Raw genomic sequence first — 8484 nt, 5'->3', positions numbered from 1 at the left:
CCCAATCTCTTCCAGGCCATTTGCACTTTGCTTGTTGGGTCATCCCGATGTGCAGGTTTTTTGCCAGAAGTTGGAGCGGACCACAGCGGGTTGCTACAGATCACATCATTTTATTCGCTTGTCATCCGAAATTAAGAGGGATTTGGGTGTTTGGGCATGTTTTTTGGAGGTGTTTAATGGTGTGCGGATCTGGTTGGTACCGTGTGTTGACAATGTTGAATTGCAGCTATTTTCTGGCGCAGCAGGATCCTCTGAGTTTGGGTGTTACCTTGATGGATCCTGGTGTGTGGCTTCTTGGCATGCAGAATGGTGCTGAAAAAGTCTACTAAGGATCTTTTGTTGCTGGAGCTTTTCCCAATAATGGTGGCCTTGGGTGTGGTGCATGCGATTAACAATCAGAGGGCTGTCGCTCATTGTGTTGCGGGTGTTGGCACAGCTTGTTATTGCTTGTCTGAGATGTAATGTGTTGTTTCACGCACAACACGTTCCTGGAACAGACAATGGAATTGCCTATGCTTTGCCCTGCTGTCAGTGGGATAGGTTCCGGTCTTTGGCTCCTAAAGCTGTCCCTGTTATGTTTGGCAGGTGATCGGGCCAGGCTGGAGGGATTAGCAGAGCAATCAATCGGCCCAGATACGCTCAAGGCTTACCGTCATGCTTGGAGTGAGTGTGAAGAGTTTGCCCGCGGACGGGGGCATGGAGTTAAGAGCAGGCATCGGTTGATGCTTTCTTTTATATGGCAAAATGATGTCTCCGGTAAGTCTAGAGTGGTGGTGTCGCAGTACTTGGCTGAAATCACATTTTTTGTCAAATGAAAGGGTCTCCCTGACATTACAAAGAGCTTCCTCCTTGCTAAGACACTCAGAGGGTGGGCGCATCTTGCACCGACAATGCCTGATAGTAGGCATCTGATTGATGCAGCGCTACAGCCAACAATCCTAGCAGCTATGGTGGATGTAGCGTTTTTGTGTTTCGAGGTGCTGTTGTTCACATTGGCTTTTTCCATGGCATACCATGGGGCATTTAGTGTTTCGGAGCTAGTTGCATCCTCTAAATGGAAGGATTCTCCCATGCTTCGTGAGGATATTGTGGTGGGTGAGAGGTCCTTGCTGTGCAGACTGCGTCGCTCCAAAATGGAGAAGTTAGGTAGAGGTTGATGAGTCACGTTGGTCGCGTCATTAGATGTTCGGATTTTCCCGGTGGTTTTGGCTACTTGATACTCAGCCATTAGGCCTTCCTCGGAGGGCTCCTGGCTGCTTCATTATGATGGGCTGTCATTGACAAAATAATGATTTTGTTGGATGCTAAGCCGCTGTCTGACCAGTTTGAGCCTTTCACCCAAGGCTTACGGGACGCACTCGTTTCGGATCAGAGCTGCTACTTTGGCCGCATCAGCCGGGTTTTCTGTCAATGAGATTAAGTTGTTGGGGCACTGGAAATCCTCCAGCTATAAGCGTTATATTCGACCCAATTTTTTAATAAATTAACATTGTTTTAGCAAGTTTGCTTACAAGTTGGTTGTCGAATCTGTTGAGTACGTTATTGTATGATTTTGTTCATTCTCAGCTGTCCTTCTTACTCAGGGATTAGCTACTTACCACTGTTGGCAGCGGGGGTCTGGAGTTATTTAACAATTTTTACCTGTACTGACGGACTGAATTCGGCTTAATTTATACTGATTCTGCTAATCGGATTCCAAATAAAAGTCCCTCAGCAGGTTTTTAAATTTCACCTCCAGCCGAGTTTACCTGTGTTGCCTGGTTTCTTTTTGTTTTTCCAATTTCCCTCGCCCCTAAAAATCCCCTTCAATGTTTTCTTTTATTTACTTTTATTTATTTCTATTTTTATTTTAGTTCATTGTTGGTTTGCCTTTCCCATTGTGTCTTTATGTTGCTTCAATTGGCCCAAAGCTTGTTTTGCAGGGCAATGCCATGATGTGCAATTTTTTTATTTTTTTTGGCAGATCCTCATTGTTTACTTTTCATTCATCAATTTAATTTTTTTTCATTATTAACCTATTTTTCTTCTTTCCTTTCTTTTGTTTACGATGGGTTGGGGATAAGTGTATAGTATGGGTAGTTGGACACTCCTTTCTGTTCTGGGCATCTAGGTTTATGGCCTCAGAGGGAGCTCAGTGTTTTTCAAGGGTTGCTGAGATTCATTGGTTGGGTTGGTGTGGAATGTTGTGGCAAGACCTCAAGGTGAGGTTATTAGCTCAAGTCCAGCTTCTTGATATCCCAAGGGTTTTGTTGGTGCATTTGGGTGGAAATGATTTGGGTAAGAGGACTTCGCTAGATTTCCGTTGTTCTATGGTGAAGGATTTGGCTAGTATTGTTGAGGCTTGGCCTCATTGCATATTGATCTTTTTGTTTATTGTGCCGAGGTTATGTTGGTGGGGAGTTCCCGACGATCGGCCTATTGATGAGACCAAAAAGAAAGTGTATTCAGCAGTGGCGAAGTGGGTGTTGGCGCACGGTGGTGCAGTAGTTCGTCAAGACAGGATTAGGTATTGGCACGATTACTTATTTCGGGCCATTGGAGTACACTTATCTGAGGAAGGGTTGGTGCTTTTTATTGAGGATCTATTTTCGGTTTTTGATTCAGTAGGTTGGGGGTATGGTGGCGGTACATAACCTCTTTAGGTGGAGTCTTCACTGTTGGTGGAAAAGAGTGGCAGGTTCACTGTGTTTGAGTTAGTAGTTGCAGTTTTAGAGGTTTGGTGCTAGGTGCACTCACCTTTGTTGACTGTAAAAACTGCTGGACCGACCTTCAGGGGCAGCGTCATCACCCTTCAGGATTGGTCTTCAAGGAAGAAGGTCTGAGTGGATACCTATGTTTGGTTGGTAGTTTGGATTGTTTTAATGTTTGAGTTAGTGTGAATAGCTTGGGGATTGACGTTAGATTTCAGCTGTTCTTTTCTCTGGCCACCATACTCTTATTCTTTACCCTTTTTTAATTAATGATTCATTTAATAAATAGCTAACATTTTTTTTCTGCCAAAATACAAGTCTCTGTGTCTTTATTAAATAGTATAAGTTGTGTTAATGTTTTAAATGTTATAAGCACGGCCCTCAACCATTAGGAGGTTTCTACCTCTGCTGCAAATCTCATACTGGACTACCATGTATACTCTGAATAAGTTGTACCTTGGATTATTACTGTGATTCCACTGCAATGCATTATCCCTTTAGTGCCTTAATAAAGTGATTAGCATTCCTTATTCCTTCACTTCTATTGACATTCCTTACCTGCAACAGTAATTGATGTGATATTTTCTGGTCCTGCATTCAAGTCCTGGCTCATAGTTGTAACCATTCACCTGCTGTTTATCAACAGTGTTAAAGTACAGTGCTGCTCTTCAGTCTCCACATCTCAGTTTTATGGTAGAAACCACAGTGTGCTAAGCATTACACTGAAAGCATCCTGCTACACCTTGCTCAAGTCTCCTGACACTTCAGTTTTCCACAGTCAAGTCTGGTAACCATTTCTGTGCATCTGCCTGCACCTACTACTCCAGCATATATTCTTGTCTTGCAGTTCACCTGTTAGATATTTTAGGCAGGTGAATCATAACAAGTATAAATCATAGCATATGCATTGCCTATGCGATGCTATGCTGCGAAATGTGTGCACAGCCACAGTATAAAAGGACACATCTGTACTTGATCACTCTAGACTTAAACAAAGTGTATTGGCAAGTGCAATTGACCAAGAATGTAAAAAAAAAAAAGAGATTTTTATCATGTGTTATGTTTTGGGTTTGCAGTTGTTCCACCCACAGGTCGAAGCAAAGGGGTTAGGTGGGGTATGTGATAGAAACAGTGCGAAAGTGATAGATAGAGATATGTTTGTACCCGGTTTTGGGCCTATGCATTTTAAAACCCCCAGTAAATCTTTGTTTCTGCTAAACAGACTTGATTAGAGTTTGGGCTTTTAGTAAAAGCCGAATAATGGGTCTTGGGCATAGGTGGGAGAGAGACGGGTGGACTTAACTCACAAAGCTCATTTCAGTGTTTTGGAACTGTAGAATGGGAGCAGGCTAATTAGTGCCTGCACCTGTAAGAGGCTGATATAAGGTGTGTCAGGGGTTTGCTCAAGGTTCTCAGTACCTAGGAAAACAGACAGCAGGCATGTTATGAGACATGGGCCCTCATTATGAGTTGATCGCTAGCTGCCGTTGTTCGTAGCACAGCGATCAGGCTAAAAATCGGCACTTCTGCGCATGCGTATGGGCCGCAGTATGCACGCGTGAAGTACTTTCACACAAAACTATGCAGTTTCACACAAGGCCGAGCAATGCTTTTCTGTCGCTATGCTGATCGGTGAGTGATTGACAGGAAGTGGGTGTTTCTGGGAGGTAACTGGCCGTTTTCAGTGTGCTAAAAAACGCAGGCATGACAGGTGAAAACGCAGGCGTGCCTGGGGAAACAGGGGAGTGGCTGGACGAACGTAGGGCGTGTTTGTGACGTCAAAACAGGAACCAAACAGTCTGAAGTAATCGCAAGGAAGGAATAGATCTGCAGATACTCAGAAACTGCTTGGAAAAAATTAACCTCTATTCTACTAACCTTTTGTTCGCACTTCTGCTAAGCTAAGATACACTCCCAGAGGGCGGCGGCTTAGTGTTTGCACTGCTGCTAAAAGCAGCTAGCGAGTCTTCAACTCGGAATGAGGGCCATTGTGATTTACTTACCATAAGTACTGGGCACATGCCTGATATGTGGTACGGGCATTAGGCAAGAAACAGTCAATTTAAAGAAACAGTCAAGAAACAGACAATTTAAAGGTAATCTGAATCAGGGACCAATTTATATGGCCTCTAAATGAACAGTATGCCACACATTACATTGTATGTGCTACAGAAGCAGTCGACCTGTCCATATGCCATTGCTATATCCTGCAAACAAGGTGAAATTCTTCCTATTTGCCCAGGAACACGTGATTTGCACAGTACATGATTGGAAACAAGTCATGTAGATGGTAGGGTGAGGATATGGAGATAGCAGCACAAGAACATGGATCCTCCTTGCATTGTGAATATTTTTCAGGCTAAGAGAGAGAGGCAATATATTATATGGGTCAGGTTTTCATGGGTGTGCCTAGGCTCTTATATTTGAGTGAACAGTTAGTAGAATCCATGCCTAGAATATATAAGCCATATTAAGGATGAAGGATAGCCCAACAAAGTACTAATCTGGTGGCATACCTCACAACAATCTGGATGATTATCTCAGGACTCCAGCATACGCCGAAGACAGCAAAAGAGGGCATGTCTTCATGGGAATGCCAGGATTGTGAGCCACACCTCCCATTTGTTATCACTGTGGGGGCATGCCCAGTGCACTGCGAGCTGCTGGCATGCTTCCTTTCCCTCTATTCAATGAATAAATGCTGTGTGAATGCATAATAATAATTTGGCCACTCAGTGTACTGTACATCTGTAAAACTGGAAGTTTTAAAAGTTATCATAATACAGTGCATATTATTGCCTTGCAAAATACAGGACAAGAAGGTAGGAGCACACTTCAAGCATTAAGTTGTATATTTATAAAAGGTCAGTTTTAATCAATTTTAAATTACTTAAAATTGATCTAAATTTATTTTGTGCTACACCAATATTAAACTATTATAAAAATAATATTAGTAAATGTGCATTTCTGCCCCTGAAACCCAATATTGACTGAAATTATTTATTTTTTAAATTTGATTTGATGTAGATAATAATCAGTTTTTTTAGTAAATAAACCCCTAATTCACAATAAGCAACATTTATATGTTTTTTTTTACATATTTTAACATTGCCATGTAATAAAAACACACCCAAAAAAAAAACAGATGAATACTTTACTGTTTATTTTGGAGACATTGTGAATGCCCATCTACTATGGGAATTCCTTAGATTGTTTGTGTTCTCTAATGTGATTGGCTTGTGTTTAATTAACTCTTTTTTATGCAAACAACCCTGTGTGCTCCAACTATACATTGTTACCCTCCTATTGTGCATTCTGGCAAAAAATTTCTCCAGAATTTTCAGCCTACAGTACTTCACACAGTTTTCTCTTGTTCATTAGTTGATTGGAATATTTGACATTTTCATTTACAGTATAAAATTTTGCTAGTGACCCAATTTTCTTTGCCAAGCCATGTGTTGTGTCTTTTATGTATTTCTTTCATATGCTAATCCCATTGTTTTCTAGATATTTGTTATGCACAAATGTTATGTATGTTTTATAGTGCCACCAAAAATAAATAATAAAAAAATGTTATTCACATGGATAGTTTGTCAATTAGCTAATTATTATACACCATCCTTGTCTACCATTGGCTGTCATTGTAATCAATTTCACATCTGCTACTATCCTTTCATAAATCAAAAGATGTAACTTACTAAAGAGCTCAGCTACTGGTAAATTCTACCCATGTTGCACCAATATGCAGGGAGCACAGGAAATGTATTTAATCATTAACATGTGTCTGCATGGAGTGCCATAATTGTGACTGATTTAATTTGAAAAATGCTTTGAAACGCTTCTGTCTTAAAAACATAAATTTAAAATGTATGCTTCCATAGCTTTACTTTTAATTGAATTAGATCCTGATTCCACACAGTATCTTCAATTGCTTGGTTTTTAAATAAATATATAAAAAATATTGAACCCTTTACTTGAATTATAAAGTCCTTAAATAAAAATTTATAGGGGTGATTCCAGACACCAGCTGTGCCAGGGAAATATGCAATTATGCCAAATACAAATTAATTAGATTCCTCCTATGCCTGAATAGCTTGCAATAAATTAAAATAATTCCTTTCCAAATTCATCTCAAAAGCCTCCTCTGTCTACACAGTACCCAACCCAGGTTCTACCTTTTGCTACTGACATATTTGACTGTCCCTTTACTCATTCTTTCCATTAAGACTTCCCTTTTGCTATACCAATGTAGTTGCAAAATCATTTGTCAGTCTATTAACTCTTTCTGTAATATTCAAAGTTTTAAGGTGATCTTGAGAGTAACCCTCCCTATAGAAGAAGCTTTGCCTATCATGTCTCCAAATATTGCATATTGTATATGCAATTCAAACAATACTTCTATCTGTACTAATTTACCATACAAAAATACTATGAAAATAAACAAAGCCATACAAAAATACTATGAAAATAAACAAAGCAATGTGTGCGCGTTAGTGTGCGTGCATAAATATATACTATATATATATATATATATATATATATAGTCCATAGCAACTGACACTCCCATATAAAACTCCAACTGTGCTCAGGTGCACAAAATCCATACACGTACCCAGTAAACACGACACTGGAGACTATGATAAAGCCGAATACCACTTGTATTAGAAGTAGATGTTTCGGAGTACGGTACTGAGGATGGGGCATAAGCTCAGAAACGTCTACTTCTAATATTCTAATACAAGTGTTTTTCAGCTTTATCACAGTCTCCAGTGCCGTGTTTATTGGGTATGTGTGTGTGTCTCTCTCTCTCTCTCTCTCTCTCTCTCTCTATATATATATATATATATATATGGCCCTATGGCCATTGCAACATCTGCAAGTACGTGAACCCAAATAGAAAGACATTCAAGAACACAGGTGAAACTAAGGAGTACAAGATTAAGCACTTTATCAACTGCAACACATCTTCAGTTATCTACCTCCTGGAATGCCCTTGCAAGATGAAGTATATCGGCAAGACAAAGAGGCCATTGAAAATCCGTATACAGGAGCATGTAAGAAATATAAAAAACCGGGTCCAAACACATGCCGTATCCAGACACTTCCTGCAATACCACGGCTCTAACCCGGAGGAACTCACGTTCAAGGGTCTAGAACTAGTGACACTTGGAGAAAGAGGGGGGGACCTCTCCAACCTTCTATCAAGGAGAGAAATGTTCTGGATACACGAAATGAAATCTCTTCATCCGCACGGACTGAATGAAGGCTACGAAATAGTTCCTTTTTTTATAAACGTAAGCCTGTTATTCCCAATCCTCAATTCCTGACATCATCCACTTGCCTTTTCCTAGCTAGGTCCAGGTTGGAATGCGGAGCGGTGGCTCCCCAACCTCTGGACCCCCTCTCCCACCACCCAGATCTTATATTACAGTCATACCACACTGGATATGCCCAAATTCGTCCGATCTTGGAAGCCAAGCAGTGTTGGCCTGGCCAGTACTGGGTAAGGAAACTTCCCAAGAAGACCGGGTGCTGTAATAACAACTGGATCAGGGGCGTGCTAGTCTTATATTTTTCCATATCTCTCTATACATCTCTCTTTCTTTTATCTCTGCATTCAAATTAATTAAAATCTCTTCTCTGTCTTTGACGGTATATACCTATATATTTATAAATATGACCCTGACTGCCACTCTCCATTTATTTATTAATTTTATTAATTTTATCAAATACATGTACAACCTATGTACTTCAATTGAAATTCCTTGATGTCTTTGAGAAATACCATTTTATA

General features: G+C 40.4%; 1 pseudogene; it reads left to right on the top strand.

The window, feature by feature from the left end:
• Window positions 1-8113: 8113 nt before the first annotated feature.
• LOC135052325 (5S ribosomal RNA) lies at window positions 8114-8231 on the top strand (annotated as a pseudogene).
• Window positions 8232-8484: the final 253 nt, after the last annotated feature.

Source organism: Pseudophryne corroboree, chromosome 2, assembly GCF_028390025.1.
Source record: "Pseudophryne corroboree isolate aPseCor3 chromosome 2, aPseCor3.hap2, whole genome shotgun sequence".
Taxonomy (NCBI): Eukaryota; Metazoa; Chordata; class Amphibia; order Anura; family Myobatrachidae; genus Pseudophryne; species Pseudophryne corroboree.
Note: the sequence above shows the minus strand (reverse complement) of the source record. Positions and strands in the feature narration are given on the sequence as shown.